General features: G+C 46.0%; 1 protein-coding gene across 1 annotated transcript in view; it reads right to left on the minus strand.

Moving 5' to 3' along the window:
* Positions 1–19,950, minus strand: part of tex11 (testis expressed 11) — a 245,081-nt gene that overhangs the window by 206,704 nt on the left and 18,427 nt on the right. The gene's annotated exons all lie outside the window — the stretch shown is intronic.

Raw genomic sequence — 19,950 nt, forward strand, 5'->3', positions numbered from 1 at the left:
CAGGTTAGAGTCATACCTAACACAAGGAAGGTCGTTGTGGTTATTGGAAGCCAATCATCTCAGCCCCAGGTCATTGCTGCAGGAGTTCCTCAGGGTAGTGTCCTAGGCCCAACCGTCTTCAGCTGCTTCATCAATGACCGTCCCTCCACCATAAGGTCAGAGAGGGGATGTTCGCTGATGATTATACGACATTCAGTATAATTCGCAATTCCTCAGATACTGAAGCAGTCCGTGCCCATATGCAGCAAGACCTGGACAACATTCAGGCTTGGGCTGATAAGTGGTAACATTCGCGCCACACAAGTGCCAGGCAATGACCATCTCCAATAAGAGAGAATCTAACCATTTCCCTTAACATTCAATGGCATTACCATCACTAAATCCCCACTATCAACATCCTGGGGGTTACCAGTGACCAGAAACTGAACTGGACCAGCCACATAAGTACTGTGGCTACAAGAACAGGTCAGAGGGTGGGAAGTCTGCAGCAAGTAGCCCACCTCTTGACTCCCCAAAGCTTGTCCACCATCTACAAGGCACAAGTCGGGAGTGTAATGGAATACTCTCCACTTGCCTGGATGAGTGCAGTTCCAATAACACTCAGGAAGCTCAACACCATCCAGGACAAAGCAGCTCACTTGATCAGCACCCTATCCACCACCAATGACAAGTGGCAGCAGTGTACACCATATACAAGATGCACTGCAGCAACTCATCACACCTCCTTCGACAGCACCTTCCAAGCCCGTGATCTCTTCCACCTAGAAGGACATGGACAGCAGACACGTGAGAACACCGCCATCTGAAAGTTCCCCTCCAAGTCACGCACCATCCTGACGTGGAAATATATCACCGTTCCTTCACTGTCGTTGAATCAAAATCCTGGAATTCCCAAATAGCACTGTGGATGTACCTGCACCCCAAGGACTGCAGCAGTTCAAGAAGGCAGCTCACCATCACTTCTCTAGGGCAATTAGGGTGGGCAACAAATGCTGGCCTTGCCAGCGACGCCCACATCCCATGAAACGAATAAAAAAAGGCAGCATTTGTTTCATCAACCTGATGAAAGATCATCAACCTGAAATGTTAACTGCTTCTCTCTCCACACTTACTGCCTGACCTGCTGAGGATTTCCAGCAGGTTCTGTTTTTATTTCAGATTTCCAGCATCCACAACATTTTGCTTTTGTGCTAGTTACGCTACGCTGATTGCAAATTATTAAGTAGCTAGCAATATTTGCAACAAAAAAAGGCAGTGCAAATATTTAACCTAGATTATGGTTCAAGTCCCATACCAGGACATGAGCACATAAACCTAGGTTGACACTTCAGTGCAGCACTGAGGGACTGCTGCACTGTTGGACGTGCTGTCTTTCGGATGAGACATTAAACTGAGGCCCTGTCTGCCCTCTCAGGTGGACACAGAAGATCCCAGGCCACTCTTTCAAAGAAGAGCAGGGTAGCTATTCCAGGTGTCCTGGCCAATATTTATCCATCAATCGATATCACAAAAGTAGATTACCTGATCATTATCACAAAGCTGTTACTGGGAGTTTGCTGTGTGCAAATTTGCTGCAGTGTTTCCTACATTACAACAGTGACCACACTTCCACAAAAATATACCCAATTGGCTGTAAGCACTTGGACACATTCTGAGATCATGAAAGGTGCTAAATAAATGCAATCCATTTTTTTTCTTTAGATTATCCTCAAATGGCAACTAAATGTAGCTTCTGCTAAATGTGAAAGGCGATAATTTTCAATAGGTGAGGCTGTAACTTTTTTTTCTTAAAGAATGATATACGTGTTTAGAACACATGCAAAGCAGTCCTCAAAGAAAGTTGCACTCAGCAGTATGGAAACTGAGTCTGTAACATGTTCACTGCACACTGTGACCATGGACAAAATGTTAACTGCTGGACCTGCTCACAGCAGGGGAGGCGCGGGCTGGGAACTTGAAAGTCAGTGGAGCCAGCTTTGTCACGACTTTTTAACTTAGCCACAGCCACCCTCATCTTATTACCATCTCACACCCATCCCTCACAATCACCGCGACAAAAGTTATCTCACCGTCCTCCCATCACAATCCATTTCTCACATACATAACTTTCTACTTTCTCTCTTTGAAGAACAGAGCACAGAACTCCAGGGAGAAGCAGAGAACCGAGGACGGCCCTGCAGGAATTGCCACTATGGAGAATGAAGCACTAGAAATCAGCAGACTGTTGGGAGTGCATGGTCATTGGAGATGGAGAGATGGGGCTCTCCCAGATACCTGGTGACAGATTAGACATCACACAGCCAAATGGCACACAACAATCACTCATGTTCATGTAGTATCACTTGCAACTGAAATATGATCAGGTGAGGATGGGTAGAAAAGCTCCCCTCTTGTCCCTCTCCTTGTTTGACCACAACAGGGTTTATTTCTCTTTTTAAAGTGAATGTGCTTGCCAATTCAATGATTGTTTCACTATTTACGTGCTATGATCATGAAAGAACCAACTGGACAGGTTTTCTTGCGTTTAACAAAGAAAGAGGTTAACTTTATTGTACTTAAACCGATCTAAGTAAAGTAATAAACTACGCTTCAACTTTCACATACACACAGACAAAATTAGGTAACAGACTGGGGAAGGATAGATTGGTTGGATTAGAGCCCAGAGCAATAAAAAAGGGTATACAGTCTGTGGAGTTTGGTGAATCAATTGGCTTCCAGAGAGAGAGAGGAAGCCCAACTGGGTGTCTTGTGATCAGAGTCCAGTTGCTTGTCTGCTGCAGAGAGAGAAAACCCAGCTTAAAACACACAGATGGTGGGCCTGTCACATGATGGCTCAGTGTATATTTCCTCTTGTAACTTAATTAGATCAAGTCTAGGAATTCCCCTCTCTCAATCAGGGTCCCACTGTTCAAGTGATTACCTTTGAGTGGTTTGTCTCCACCAGTTTTATGTCCCAAGTGTTCGCCTTTAAATGTCTTATTAATGGGGACTGACCAGGTGATTCACTCCAAACTTCCCAAGTTATTGTTCTGGAGGGAATAGGCCAGACAATTCAACTCCCTCTCGATGCATTGGAATGTAGGGGATTTCGATGCAAATTTCAGTTTCCATTTTAGCTGCTAGCAGTTACCCTTTTTAAATTTTTATTTAGGATTTCAGCTGACAGATTCAAAAAAAATCATTATTCAGCATAGCACATGTCCATGGCAATGACTCTGAACCCTCTCCAATTGACAATTCTAGTTAGCATCCCACTTCTGGATTTCCCAACCAATCAGAGCGGGCAGGCATGTTGGTGGCCCACACCTGACTGTTGCAGCACCATTACTTAAAGCTACACCACCAGAGATCAGAATGGAGTCGGGGACAGAAAGAAAGGAGCACAGCCCGAGGAGCGGAGGTTCAAAAAGCGCACCAAACCAGAGTCGGAGACAGAGAGAGAGGAGAACAGCCCAAGGAGCGGAGGTTTAAAAAGCGCGCCAAATCAGAGTCAGAGACAGAGAGAGAGGAGCACAGCGGGAGCAGCAGGAGCGGAGCCGGGGGAAAAATCAAAAAGGGACATGAGAGTGATGTCACAATCAACAGAGAGAGCAGGGAAGAAGTTACCTGTTTGGTGAGTATCTGGTAAGTGATTAAGATCCATTCCAATCCTAACATTTAAAATAGTAAAGGAACTAGTTGTAAGCCTAAAAAAACATACTGAAAAAAGGAAAATAAAATAAATAATTGAATAAAATAATTAAGTAGTTAATTACAGCTTTAGGTTGTAGTGGGTAGTGTTTGGAGTAGAACACTAGCGTAATTAGTATTTTCTAATTAAAGGGAATAACTAAGTAATCTAAAGGTAATTCATGGCAGGAGATCTTGCACCCGTGATATGCTCCTCCTGCGCGATGTGGGAAATCAGGGACGCTTCCAGTGTCCCTGACGACCATGTGTGCAGGAAGTGTGTCCATCTGCAGTTACTGGCTACCCGCATTACAGAGCTGCGGGTGGATTCACTGTGGAGCATCCGCAAAGCTTAGATCATCGTGGATAGCATGTTTAGCAAGGTGGGCACATCGCAGGCAAATGCTGCAAAGGCAGGAAGGGAATGGGTGACCACCAGGCAGAGTAGAGGAAGGCAGGCAGTGCAGGAGTCACCAATGGCAACTCCCGTTTCTAACAGATATACCGCTTTGGATATTGTTGGGGTAGATGGCTCAGGGGAAAGCAGCAAGAGCCAAATTCATGGCACCATAGGTGGCTCTGCGGCACAGCAGGGGAGGAAGAAGAGTGGCAGGGCTATAGTGATAGGGGATTCAATTGTAAGGGGAACAGACAGGCGTTTCTGCGGCCACAAAAGAGACTCAAGGATGTTGCCTCCCTGGTGCTCGGGTCAAGAATGTCTCTGAGCAGCTACAGGGTATTCTGAGGGGCGAGGGCGAGCAGCCAGTTGTCGTGGTACATATCGGTACAAACAACATAGGTTAAAAAAAAAGGATGAGGTCCTACAAGCTGAATAAAGGGAGTTAGGACATAAATTAAAAAGTAGGACCTCAAAGGTAGTAATCTCAGGATTATCTCAGTGCCACGTGCTAGTGAGAGCAGAAATAGCAGGATATATCAGATGAATACGTGACTGGAGAAATGGTGCAGGGGGGAGGGTTTTTTTTAAAATTCATTCATGGGATGTAGGCGTCACTGGCCAGGCCAGCATTTATTGCCCATCCCTAATTGCCCTTGAGAAGGTGGTGGTGAGCTGCCTTCTTGAACCGCTGCAGTCCATGTGGGGTAGGTATACCCACAGTGCTGTTAGGAAGGGAGTTCCAGGATTTTGACCCAGCGACAATGAGGGAACGGCGAAAGAGTTCCAAATCAGGATGGTGTGTGACTTGGAGGGGAACTTGCAGGTGGTGGTGTTCCCATGTATTTGCTGCCCTTGTCCTTCTAGTTGGTAGAGGTTGTGGGTTTGGAAAGTGCTGTCTAAGGATTCAGATTCCTGGGACATTGGGACCGGTTCTGAGGAAGATGGGACCAGTACAAGCTGGATGGGGTGCATCTAGGCAGAACTGAGCCCAATTACCTCGGGGGGTGGGGGGGGTGTCTCCTAGTACTGTCGGGGAGGGTTTAAACAAGAATGGCAGGGGGGTGGGAATCTGAGCAGGGAGACAGAGGAGGGGAAACAAGGATAGAAAAGAAAGACAGAAAGGTAAGAAGCAAAAGTGGAAGGCAGAGAAAACAAGGGCAAGAAACAAATGGGACCACAGTGCAAAATAAAGCTAAGCTGACTATGTTTAACAATGTTAAAAAGATAAATCTAAAGGCATTGTGGCTTAATGCGCGGAGCATTCGCAATAAGGTAGATGAATTAACAGGGCAATAGATATGTTATAGTTATGATATAGTTGTGATTATCTTCTGGCAGGGTAGGGATCCTGAAGAACCAAGACAGCATGGAGTGGGCTTCACCATCAGAAACTCTTTGTTCAGCATGATAGAGCCACCCTCAAATGGCTCGGAACGCAAACTGTCCATCCGACTGTTCATTGCCTCTGGTCTAGTACACCTACTCAGCATCTACGGTCCAACACTCTGCTCCCCACCTGAAGCTAAAGACCAGTTCTACGAGGAACTCTATAATATCATTAGTAGCATCCCCAACACCGAACACCTGTTCCTGCTGGGGGACTTTAATGCCAGGGTTGGGGCCGACCATGACTCATGGCCCTCCTGCCTTGGGCGCTGTGGCACGGGGAGGATGAATGAGAATGGACAGAGACTGCTTGAGTTGTGTACCTATCATAACCTCCGTATCACCAACTCATTCTTTCACACTAAACCGTCACCAGGTTTCATGGAGGCACCCAAGATCACGTAGTTGGCACCAGCTGGACCTCATCGTCACAAGGCGAGCCTCTCTAAACAGCGTTCAAATCACACGTAGCTTCCACAGTGCGGACTGCGACACCGACCACTCCCTGGTGTGCAGCAAGGTTAGCCTCAAACCAAAGAAGCTGCATCACTCCAAGCAGAAGGGCTGCCCACGCATCAACACTAGCAGAATTTCTCATCCACAGCTGTTACGTAAGTTTCTAAATTCACTTGAAAAAGCCCTTCAAAACACTCCTACAGGGGATGCAGAGACCAAGTGGGCCCACATCAGAGACACCATCTATGACTCAGCAATGACCACCTATGGCAAACGTGTGAAGCGGAATGCAGACTGGTTTCAATCTCACATTGAAGAGCTGGAACCTGTCATAGCCGCTAAGCGCATTGCACTGCTGAACTACAAGAAAGCCCCCAGCGAGTTAACATCCATAGCACTTAAAGCAGCCAGAAGCACTGCATAAAAAACGGCCAGGCGCTGCGCAAATGACTACTGGCAACACCTATGCAGTCATATTCAGCTGGCCTCTGACACCGGAAATATCAGAGGAATGTATGATAGCATTAAGAGGGCTTTTGGACCAACCATCATGAAGATTGCCCCCCTCAAATCTAAATCAGGGGACACAATCACTGACCAACGCAAGCAAATGGACCGCTGGGTGGAGCACTACCTAGAACTTTACTCCAGGGAAAATGTTGTCACTGAGACCGCCCTCAATGCAGCCCAGTCTCTGCCAGTCAAGAATGAGCTGGACGTACAGCTAACAAAATCGGAACTCAGTGATGCCATTGATTCTCTAGCCAGCGGAAAAGCCCCTGGAAAGGACAGCATTACCCCTGAAATCATCAAGAGTGCCAAGCCTGCTATACTTTCAGCACTGTACGAACTGCTTTGCCTGTGCTAGGACGAGGGAGCAGTACCACAGGACACGTGCGATGCCAATATCATCACCCTCTATAAGAACAAGGGTGACCGCGGTGACTGCAACAACTACCGTGGAATCTCCCTGCTCAGCATAGTGAGGAAAGTCTTCGCTCGAGTCGCTTTAAACAGGCTCCAGAAGCTGGATGAGCGTGTCTACCCTGAGGCACAGTGTGGCGTTCGAGCAGAGAGATCCACCGTTGACATGCTGATTTCCCTTCGACCGCTACAAGAGAAATGCCGTGAACAACAGATGCCCCTCCTCGTTGCTTTCAGTGATCTCACCAAAGCCTTTGACCTTGTCAGCAGACGTGGTCTCTTCAGACTACTAGAAAAGACTGGATGCCCACCAAAGCTACTAAGTATCATCAACTCATTCCATGACAATATGAACGGCACAATTCAGCACAGCGGCGCCTCATCAGACCCCTTTCCTATCCTGAGTGGCGTGAAACAGGGCCGTGTTCTCGCACCTACACTGTTTGGGATCTTCTTCTCCCTGTTGCTCTCACATGCATTCAAGTCTTCAGAAGAAGAAATTTTGTTCAACCTTGCCTGTCTTAGAGCGAAGACCAAAGTACGGAAAGTCCTCATCAGGGAACTCCTCTTTGCTGACGATGCTGCATTAACATCTCACAGTGAAGAGTGTCTGCAGAGACTCATCGACAGGTTTGCGGCTGCCTGCACCGAATTTGGCCTAACCATCAGCCTCAAGAAAATGAACATCATGGGACAGGATATCACAAATGCCCCATCCATCAATATCGGCGACTACACTTTGGAAGTGGTTCAAGAGTTCACCTACCTAGGCTCAACTATCACCAGTAACCTGTCTCTTGATGCAGAAATCAACAAGCGCATGGGAAAGGCTTCCACTGCTATGTCCAGACTGGCCAAGAGAGTGTGGGAAAATGGCACACTGACACAGAACACAAAAGTCCAAGTGTATCAAGCCTGTGTCCTCAGTACCTTGCTCTACGGCAGTGAGGCCTGGACAACGTATGTCAGCCAAGAGCGACGTCTCAATTCATTCCATCTTCGTTGCCTCCGGAGGATCCTTGGCATCAGGTGGCAGGACCGTATCTCCAACACTAAAGTCCTTGAGGCGGCCAACATCCCCAGCATATACACCCTAGTAAGCCAGCGGCACCTGAGATGGCTTGGCCATGTGAGCCGCATGGTGGATGGCAGGATCCCCAAGGACACATTGTACAGCGAGCTCGTCACTGGTACCACCCACCGGCCATCCATGTCTCCACTTTAAAGACTTCTGCAAACGCGACATGAAGTCCTGTGACATTGATCACAAATTATGGGAGTCAGTTGCCAGCGATCGGCAGAGCTGGCGGGCAACCATAAATGCGGGGCGAGTCGAAGAGACTTAGCAGATGGCAGGAAAAAAGTCAGAAGCGCAAGGAGAGAGCCAACTGCGTAACAGCCCTGTCACCCAATTTTATCTGCAGCACCTGTGGAAAAGTCTGCCACTCTAGAATTGGCCTTTATAGCCACTCCAGGCGCTGCTTCACAAACCACTGACCACCTCCAGGCGCTTACCCATTGTCTCTCGAGACAAGAAGGCCAAAGAAGAAGATATGATATAGTTATGATACAGTTGCGATCATGCAGACATGGCTGCAGGGTAATCAAGGATGGCAACTGAACATCCATGGCAACATGGGTATTCAATATTTAGGAAGGACAGGCAAAAAAGGAAAGGAGGTGGGGTAGCGTGTTAGTAAAGGAGGAAATAAATGCAACAGTGAGGAAGGATATTGGCTCGGAAAATAATGATGTGGAATCTATACGGGTGGAGCTAAGAAACACCAAGGGGTAGAAAACGTTGGTGGGGGTTGTCTATAGATCCCCAAACAGTAGTGGAGATGTAAGGGATGGCATTAAACAGGAAATTAGAGACGCATGTAATAAGGGTACAACTGTAATCATGCGTGATTTTAATCTACATATAGATTGGTCAAACCAAATTCTCAATAATACTGTGGAGAATTTCCTGGAGTGTGTACGTGACGGTTTTTTAGACCAATACGTTGAGGACCCAACTAGAGAACAGGCTATCCTAGACTGGGTATTGTATAATGAGAAAGGATTAGTTAACAATCCTGTTATGCGGGGTCCCTTGGGGAGGAGCGACCCTAACATGATAGAATTTTTCATTAAGATGGAGAGTGAAGTAGTTGAATCCAAAATAAAGGAAATCTAAATAAAGGAAACTATGAAGGTATGAGGCGCGAGTTGGCTATGGTAGATTGGGGAACTTTACTGAAAGGGTTGACGGTGGATAGGCAATGGATAATATTTAAAGAACGTGTGCATGAACTACAACAATTATTCATTCCAGTCTGGCACAAAAATAAAACCGGAAAGATGGCGTAACCATGGTTTACAGAAGAAATTAGGGATAGCATTGATCCAAAGAGGAGGCATATACAATTGACAGAAAAAGCAGCAAGTCTGAGGACTGGGAGCAGTTTAGAATTCAGTAATGGAGGACAAACAGGATGATTAAGCAGGGGAAAATAGAGTATGAGAGTAAACTTGTGGGGAACATAAAAAGCTTCTATAAATATGTGAAGAGAAAAAGATTAGTGAAGACAAATGTGGGTCCCTTACAGTCAGAAACAGAGGAAATTATAATTGGGAACAAAGAAATGGCAGAACAATTAAACACATACTTTGGCTCTGTCTTCACAAAACAGGACACAAATAACCTCCCAGAAATGCTAGGGAACCAAGGGTCTAATGAGAGGGAGGAACTCAAGGAAATCAGTATTAGTAAAAAAATAGTGTTGGAGAAATTAATGGGGCTAAAGGCTGACAAATCCCCAGGGCCTGATAATCTACATCCCAGAGTACTAAAGGAAGTGGCCCTGGAAATAATGGATGCATTGCTGGTCATCTTCCAAAATTCTACAGACTCTGGAGCAGTTCCCACAGATTGGAGTGTGGCAAATGTAACCCCACTATTTAAAAAAGGAGGGAGACAAAAACACGGAATTACAGACCAGATAGCCTTATATCAGTCGTGGGGGAAATGCTAGTGTCTATTATGAAGGATGTAATAGCAGAACAACTGGAAAGCATAAATGGGATTGGACAAAGTCAGCATGGGTTTACGAAAGGGAAATCACGTTTAACAAATCTACTGGAATTTTTTGAGGATGTAACTCGTAGAATAGATAAGGCAGAACCAGTGGATGTGGTGTATTTGGATTTTCAGAAGGCTTTTGATAAGGTCCCACATAAGAGGTTAGTGTGCAAAATTAAAGCAGATGGGATTGGGGGTAATGTACTGGCATGGATTGAGAACTGGTTGACAGACAAGAAACTGAAAGTAGGAAGAAACGGGTGTTTTCCCAGGTGGCAGGCAGTTGACTACTGGGTACCACAGGGATCAGTGCTTGGGCCCCAGCTATTCACAACATACATTAATGACTTTGGTGAGGGAACTAAATGTAACATTTCCATGTTTGCAGATGACACAAAGCTGGGGAGGACTGTGAGCTGTGAGGAGGATGCAAAGAGGCTCCAATGTGATTTGGACAAGTTAGGTGAGTGGGCAAATGCATGGCAGATCCAGTATAACATGGATAAATGTGAGATTATCCACTTTAATTGTAAAAACAGAAAGTCAGATTATTATCTGAATAGTGATAGATTGGGAAAGGTGGAAGTGCAACAAGACCGGGGTGTCCTTGTACATCAGTCGCTGAAAGCAAGTATTCAGGTGCAGCAAGCAGTTAGGAAGGCAAATGGTACGTTGGCCTTCATTGCAAGAGAATGTGAGTACAGGAGCAAAGATGTCTTCCTGCAGTTATACAAGGCCTTGATGAGACCACTGTGTGCAGTTTTTGGTCTCCTTAGCTGAGGAAGGATGTTCTTGCCATGGAGGGAGTGCAAAGAAGATTTACTAGGCTGATTGCTGAGATGGCGACTAGGCCTATATTCACTGGAGTTTAGAAGCATGAGAGGGGATCTCATAGAAACCTACAAAATTCTAACAGGACTAGACAGGCTAGATGCAGGGAGGATGTTCCCGATGGCTGGGGTGTCCAGAACCAGGGGTCACAGTCTCAGGATATGGCGTATGCCATTTCTAATCAAGGTGAGGAGAAATTTCTTCACTCAGAGGGTGGTGAACCTGTGGAATTTTCTACTGCAGAAGGCAGTGGAGGCCATCATTAAATATATTCAAGAACAAGATAGAAATATTTCCTAATGCCAAAGGGATCAAGGGATATGGGGAGAAAGTGGGAACAGGGCACTGAATTAGACGATCAGCCATGATCTTTTTTGAATGGCGGAGCAGGCCCGAAGGGCTGAATGGCCTACTCCTGCTCCTATTTTCTATGGATGCACGCCACAACTGTCAGGACACAAACGGCAACTTTAATGATTGAGTCTCAACATAGGATGGCTGCCCCAGCCCACTCCCACCCACACAAGCACACCCATCCCCCTTCCCACTGTTCTCTGAGGCATCTCTGGAAGTCACCATTAGATTCCAAAAATTTGTTGTTGAAGGATTATGCTGGAGCCAATCTTTACTCAGTCTTGCATTTGTTTTACAAAGTAAAAAGATTATAAACATGCAGCTCCTCACTCAAACTTTCACCCAGTTTCATTAAGCGTTTCCTTATATATACTCAATGAAGACTCCAATTAACACCCTCCACCAGCATATGATTAAATGTATACAGTGCCGAAAGAGGTTTAACAACCTCATCAGGGCAGGAAAGGCGACTGGCGTGCAATATTCAAGTGCCAACCCCCTCACTCTGACATCCCCAGTCTTCTCCTGCACAGCACTCTTTAGACCAACTCAACACTCCTCAGACCAACACACTTATTCCTTTCTCTCAAGGCACCTCCTCACATCCCCATCTGAACAGCCACCCTCATCTTATTGCCATCTCACACCCATCCCTCACAGTCACCCTCCACAAGAGTTGGCTCACCATCTTCCCATCACAATCCATTTCTCACATTCATAACTCTCGGCTTTCTCACTTTGCAGAAGAGAGCACAGCACTCCAGGGAGATAGAGAACCAGGTCTGACCCTTCAGTAATCACCACACTAACTGCTATGGAGAACGAAGCACTAGAAATCAGCAGACAGTCAGAAGAGCATGGTCATTGGAGATGGAGAGATAGAAATCTCCCAGATACCTGGTGACAGAATTAGTTATCACCAAGCCAAATAGCACACAACAATCAGTCATGTCGATGTGGTATCACCTGTAACTGAAATATGATCATCTGCACAATGATGATTTTTGAACCCTTTCCAATTGACAGTTCTAATTCAAGCATTCCACAAGCATGATGTTGTAGATGGTGCAGGAGGAGGCTGAGGGGTCCTCAGGAGGAGGCCGCACACTTAGAAGAAGTACCACATAACTCGTGCCCAGCTCCACCAGCTCAAATACACACATCTCAGTGGGGCCTCCAAGGCAGGTAACTGGGTAAGCACATGGTGAGCCACACATCACAAGTGAGCAGAAGCAGGTGCTAAAGACAGGGACAGCAGTGGAGAGTCCCCGCCAGAGGGCGCTGGAACCTCCAAACTCTGCTCAACTGAACACAGATGCTGAGCCTCAGGTGTCATAAACCAAGAGGACTGTTTTGGAGCAGAAGCAGCAGAAAATGTGTGAAGTGCTGTCAGCATTTCCAGAGGCATTGCACACCATTGGAGAAAGAGTGTAGGGGTCCGTCTCTAGCACGAGTGCCATGATGTCTCAGGCCTTTGCGTTGATGCCCAGGTCCATGGAAAGAGTAACTACCTGCATCAGAAGGGGCAGGCAACTGAGTGCATGCTGCCCCTCATCAATGGCCTGCACAGTCTGATAATTTAAATAGGATGGAGGAAAGCCTTGCCGTGGCCATTCAGCACCGCACTTCATTCAGCAAAGTGCTCTTGAGCTCTTGACTAGCAGGGAAGTGCAGGTGGGCCATGAGAAGGAAGATGGAGGAAGGGCACATGAAAGATGGAAGTCGCGAATCTGCTCCAGAGGACGTCAGCCAAGAATATCTCAACAGTCAGAGCAGGGGAATGAGCAGCTTGTCTACTGAAGCTGCAGGGGTTGCACCATATTGAAGTAATAGGAAAGGCAAAAGACAGACTTTGCAGTCTAACTAGGAAAATCATTTGCATTATGATTACTGTGGAGATCAACAAAGCAAAAGAACCAAACGGCCCCAATAAAAAAAACAAATGGACAAGATTTCACTTTTATATCTTTTACTTCATCAAACTGAAATCAACATAAATTAAAATAACAGTTAAGACAGGGTGTGAGTGAAATGAAAGGTTTATTGACTGTGGCAATGCTTTGTGTGGGTGAGGAGGCAGGGATGGACAGATAGTAGGTTCAACATTGGTGAGCCACATGGCTATCTCTAGCAGCTAGGTGGACTTTTTGACTTCGATCTGCACTTCCCAGCTGCCAGCCTTCATAGCAACACACCAGCTAAAACAACCGCCACCTTCTCCTCAGCTACGTGCCGCACCACAGAGCAGAAGGGATGAACACAAAGCTCCAGCTTGCAAGAGGCTGTACCTCCAACACAAGGTACAGAGAGAGGGAGAGGATCAGCTTTCTGGACATGAGCCACATCAGGCTCCTCCTCTGAAGATGCAGAACAGCCATCACCTGCCTCCTCCCTTGGCTCCAGTCCTCTCTGTACCATATTATGCAAGGTACATCACACCACTATCATTTGGGACATCCTTGCTGATGCATACTGAAGGGTGTCCGCAGACTTGTCCAGGAACCTGAAATGCATCTTCAGTAGCCTAATGGCTTGCTCAATGACTACTCTTGTGCTCATGTGGTTTCTGTCGTAATTTTCCTGTGGAACAGCGGTAGGGCCACTGAGGGGTGTCACCAGTCATGTCCTCAGAGTTTATCCCTTGTCTCCAAGGAGTCATCAGCTGAGTCTGCTTGGAGCTTGGAATATCTGTGCAAGACATAGATTTTTGACATAGACATAGACGTAGCATAGAATGAAGGCGTCATGGCAGCTTCCCGGTTATCTTGCACAGACAGGCATGATTATCTTCTAGTTGGTACATACATACCAGCTGAACACTACTGGAGTGGAATCTCTTTCGATTGATGAACACAGCTAGTTGATCTGAGAGCACCTTGATTGCTACATGGTTGCAATCTGTGACATCCTGGACATGGGAATCCAGCCATTGCAGCAATTGCAAGGGCTCTCTCGTTCTGACTGGACTTATCAGTTACAATGTGGCTGTAAGTGACCATCACTGATGACATGGCATTGGTCACCTGGGAAATGCACTTATGCGCAGGAGATTGTGAAATCCTGCAGATGTCACCAGCAGATCCCTGGAAAGAGCTGAAGGCAAAAAAATTCTGGTCTATGGTGACAGTCGCAGGCAGTGCATGCTCACCTGGTCCACAAGGTAGGTCTCTTTCCAGGAGGCGACAGATGTCAGCAACAACCTGTCAAGAAAGTTTGAACCCCCTGAGGCACTTTTGCTGTCATGTCCTGAAAGCCGATGTTCTCTCTTTCTCTGTATACCTTGTGTTGGAGGTATACCCACTTGTGAGCTGGAGCTCTGTGTTCATCCCTTCTGCCCTGTGGAGCGGCACGTAGCTGAGAAGGCAGCTGCTGCTTCTGCTGGTGTGTTGCCCCAGCTGCTGCTCGACTTGTTCCTCATCAGAGGTCCAAGGTAGAGTTGCATAAGCTGCTTCCATGCTGCTGTTATGGGTCACAGCTGGCAAGTGCAGATCAAAGTCAAAAAGTCCAATGGAGCAGAAATGACCTCCAAAGTCTTGGAAGTTACCTCCAAAGCAGTAAATGCACAATCTCAGAATGAATCCTGTGAGCAAAAGCTTTTCACTTAGGCTAAGAAGCTAAGTCCTGGTTCAGTATTTAAAGGCTTTCCGGCCTGCCAATACCTGCTGTGCTCTCACCTTGTTCATCCTGGCAAGTTTCAACTAGCCCGAAAAACCCATGCGCTGGCAGTTATAGCCAGAATTCAGGGTTAAATCTTCTGACAATTGCCTTTCTGTACATATAAATGATAAACTTGCTTGTTCTACAGGTGTATTCCGCAGGCCTCCAAACACACACGAGTTAAATGCGTAAGTCCACGGGGTGGTGTTGGCTTCTCAATACATATTTGTCTTCTCTGAACCCTGCACGCACCTACATCCATCTCCCTCATTTACATGAAAGATTTAGTTGGAGAAAACCTGGTTTAATGGCTGTTAATTTTTTTAAATCAGACCATCAGAGGGGTCTAGACATTAAAGAAAAGTACTTACAACAAAAAAAAACCAAAAAGACCATCAGTGGAGGAGGAATGGGAGATAAATGGTCTTCTGTGGGAAAGAGAGAGGATAAGCACAAGAAGAAGGGGGTCAGCAGCAGCAGGTGGGTTCCGTAAAGTCCTTCATTCAAAGACCATCAACATAGGTTGGGCACAAAGTTCTTCTCTCAAGGGGAGATCGATAAGAGGCCAAAACAGAATGTGGTTGAGGGAGAAGACTTTCGGCACATGGTGACATTGAGGCATAGGGTACAAAAGTCCCTCACTTCAGAGAGTGGGAGCCAGCCCCAAAATCTCCATCAGTGTTGAGTTCCAGTACAAACATATCACTCTGCAGGATGGGGTAGCCCAGAATTGCATTTGATCAGGAGTACAAAGTAGTTTGAGTAGTATTACAGCAATGGGCAACGGTGTTGGGAGAAAAGCAACAGATGTAAAGAAAAAAACTCGAAAAAGGTGAGAAGTCCTTCAGCCTACAATTGTGACAATGTGGGTCAGAGGCGACAGCCAATAAACCTGTAAGATAGCAGGAATGCAGATGTAGTTGAATCAGCATATGTTAGGGAAATCACTACATTGTAGCAAGGAAAATTGGTTGAAGTGAATTGGTGAATGCATTCAGCAGCTGGTGATGTGGGATCCAAAGCAGTATAAAAAGGTAGTTTATATATTGGCAGCTGATTCATTCCACTTTTTCAGAGCAGAGATTTTAAAAGGCAATATTCCTGATATAGTCCCCATCGCTTAAAATGTCCACGTTTAAAATGGGCAGCTGCTTATATCAGCCAAAAAGTGGTAAACATGAGGCATTTGCGTCAACAATTTTCAAAGTTGCTTGTTATAGCACTTTAATTGTTCCACTTATTTCAGACAGAAATGCTGCGCTCACTCACTCTTTCAACAATATAAAAGAATCAATTTCTGTTTCTCAACAAGCTATATTTTTTGGGTGAGTTTTGTGGCAATATAGTCACGTGTCAAGCTGCTCTTTGAGAAGATTATTTACCAGCTGAGCTCCACTGTGTAATACAGAGATCTGATTGCAGATGTGCTGAACCTGTTCCCCCATGTTAGGCTTGGGTGACAAAATCCACTTGATCTATTGGCCAACACATAAACCCTCAATTTCCGAGGCCTACGTGCAATCGTTTCTCTGTAAATTGCTTGATTATTTACTACACACTTGTTTGTGGAGAAAGTCAGCAAGCATGCTCTGGGTTGCAGTCCTTTGTCCCTTTTATGCTGTTTTGCTAAACATTCTCCAGCACATCACTCCTCACACCCACTCAATTTTCAGCAGCATACAGCCTTCATTTTTTTATGCACTTCTTCATATGTTAATTGGATATCAAATGTTTAATGGTATGCAGCTGGAGGCCATTAACTGGGGTTTCACTTGAGCACTTATAAAGAGACACAAACTGTGCTGTGGCTGAGTTAGGAGGTATATGCTTCTAATGTTTCACTCTGTAAATAAATGTAAGACTGAGTAAAGATTGGCACCAGTATCATCCTTCACCAACAGAGAATGGTTGCCTAAAGATGAAAGTGAAGGTTGGAAACGGAAGAAAAATTTCAGAAAGAAGAGCACAATCCTAGCAGCCATTGTGAGAAATGGCAGAAAGCGAGTATAAATTGTTAGGGTATGATTAACCTCCAATAGTCTCTGAACCATATGACCAGTGGAAGAATGAAGTGGAGATGTGGACAGCGGTTAGGTCCCTGCTAAAGAGGAAACAAGGGATGGCCTTGGCATTGCTGCTTCCTACAAGAAGTAAAATCAGAAATAAAGTATTTTCTGAGATGGATGCCCATCAGTTGGATACTGATGAAGGTGTGATCTTCTATTAGACTTCTTGGTTGAAATTTACAAGAAATATATCTGTTAAATGCCTATGAGGCATGGTCAGACTTTGATAGATTTCAGAAAATAGATGGTTATTCGATGGAGGAATATATCATGGACTTTAGCAGACTGTACAGACGATTGAGAAAATTCAATTTAGAGATCCCTGGTTCAGTGCTAGCATTTAAATTGCTGGATTGTGCTAAGGTGTTGCAATATGAACAGGCAAAGAGATTTCTGAGACAGAGAATGAAGATAGTGATGAATCCAAATGAACAGCACTAGTCACAAGGAGTTTTAGTCTTATGACGAATCCGCTAGTCGCGGCTTGTTCTGAGCTAGATACTTCAGTATGTGGAACAGATTGCTTACAACATTATCTAGATTCACTGAGTAGTGAGGATCAGCACGAGGTTAAGGAGCATAAAAGTACTACTTGCTTTAGGTTTGGCAACAAATTGAGGTCACTAAAGAGAGTTGTAATTTCATGTAAAATAGCTACAGTAAGCAACTTTATAGGTACTGATATATTCTTTAGAGAGATACCTTTGCTGTTCAATGAGCCTTCAATGAAAAAGGCACAAATGAAACATGATACGGAGCATGATAAGGCAATTGTTTTTGGAAAGTAAGTGGATTTGCAGTTTACCCAGTCAGGACATTATTGTATCCCCTTAATAAAACCCGTACCAGAGGTGGCAGCACAGTAATATACGGGAGGGAGGGAGTTGCCCTGGGAGTCCTCAACATTGACTCTGGACCCCATGAAGTCTCATGCCATCAGGTCAAACACTGGCAAGGAAACCTCCTGCTGATTACCACCTACTGCGCCCCACCCCCTCGGCTGATCAATCAATGCTTCTCCATGTTGGCCACCAATTGGAAGTGGCACTGAGGGGAGCAAGGGCACAGAATGTACTCTGGGTGGGGGACTTCAATGACCATCACCAAGAATGGCTCGGGGCTACTGATCGAGCTGACCACATCCTAAAGGACATAGCTGCTAGATTGGGTCTGCGCCAGGTTTTGAGGGAACCAACAAGAGTGAAAAACCTACTTGATCTCATCCTCACCAATCTACCTCTCGCAAATGCATTTGTTCACGACACTATTGGTAGGAGCGACTACTGCACAGTCCTTGTGGAGATGAAGTTCTATGCTCACATTGATGGTATCCACCATTGTGTTGTGTGGCATCAAAACCATACTAAATGGGATACATTTCGAACAGATCTAGCAACTCAAAACTGGTCATCCATGAGGCGCTGTGGGCCATCAGCAGCAGCAGAATTGTATTCAACCACAAGCTGTAACTTCATGGCCTGGCATATCCCCCACTCTATCATTACCATCAAGCTGCGGGACCAACCTTGGTTCAATGAAGAGTGCAGGAGGGCATGCCAGGATCAGCACCAAGCATACCTAAAAATGAGATGTCAACCTGGTGTCAACACAGGACGACATGCATACCAAACAGCCCAAGCAGCATGTGGTAGACAAAGCTAAGTGATCTCACAACCAACAGATCAGATCTAAGCTCCGCAATCCTGCCGCATCCAGTCGTGAATGGTAGTGGACAATTAAACAACTAACAGGAGGAGCAGGCTCCAAAATATCCCCATCCTCAATGATGGGGAAGCTCAGCACATCAGTGCAAAAGAGAAGGCTGAACCATTTGCAACCATCTTCAGCCAGAAGTGCAAAGTGGATGATTCATCTCAGTCTTCTCCTGAGGTCCCCAGCAGCACAGATGTCAGACTTCAGCCAATCCAAGTCACTCCACGTGATATCAAGAAAAGCCTGAAAGAAACAGCCCTGACAACATTCCGGCAATGGGATTGAAGACTTCTGCTCCAGAACTAGCCTTGCGCCTAGCCAAGCTATTCCAGTACAGCTACAACACTGGCATCTATCTGGCAATGTGGAAAATTGTCCAGGTATGTCCTGTCCATAAAAAGCAGGACAAATCCAACCCGGCCAATTACCATATCTGTCTACTCTCGATCGTCAGCAAAGTGATGGAATGGGTTTTAGTTTAGTTTAGAGATACAGCACTGAAACAGGCCCTTTGGCCCACCGAGTCTGTGCCGACCATCAACCACCCATTTATACTAATCCTACACTAATTCCATATTCCTACCACATCCCCACCTGTCCCTATATTTCCCTACCACCTACCTATACTAGGGGCAATTTATAATGGCCAATTAACCTATCAACCTGCAAGTCTTTGGCATGTGGGAGGAAACCGGAGCACCCGGAGGAAACCCACGCAGACACAGGGAGAACTTGCAAACTCCACACAGGCAGTACCCAGAATTGAACCCGGGTCGCTGGAGCTGTGAGGCTGCGGTGCTAACCACTGCGCCACTGTGCTATCAAGCGTCACTTGCTCAGCAATAACCTGCTCACCGACGCTCAGTTTGGGGTCTGCCAGGGCCACTCAGCTCCTGACCTCATCATAGCCTTGGTCCAAACATGGACAGAAGAGCTGAACTCCAGAGGTGAGGTGAGAGTGACTGGAGACAATGGGAATCGGGTCAACTTTCCACTAGTTGGAATCATACCTAGCACAAAGGAAGATGGTTGTGGTTCTTGGAGGTCAATCATCTCAGTCCCAGGACATCACTGCAGGAGTTCCTCAGGCAAGTGTCTTAGGCCCAACCATCTTCAGCTGCTTCATCAATGATCTTCCCTCCATCATAAAGTCAGAAATGGGGATATTCACTGATGATTGTACAATGTTCAGCACCATTTATGTCTCCTCAGATACTGAAGCAGCCCGTGTCCAGATGCAGCAAGATCTGGACAACATCCAGGCTGGCGCTGATAAGAGGCAAGTAACATTCGTGCCACACAAGTGCCAGGCAATGACCATCCCCAACAAGAGAGAATCTAACCATCTCCCCTTGACATTCAATGGCATTACCATCGCTGAATCCCCCACTATCAACATCCTGGGGATGACCATTGACCAGAAACTGAAT

This window comes from Heterodontus francisci, chromosome 15 (genome assembly GCF_036365525.1).
Source record: "Heterodontus francisci isolate sHetFra1 chromosome 15, sHetFra1.hap1, whole genome shotgun sequence".
Classification (NCBI taxonomy): domain Eukaryota; kingdom Metazoa; phylum Chordata; class Chondrichthyes; order Heterodontiformes; family Heterodontidae; genus Heterodontus; species Heterodontus francisci.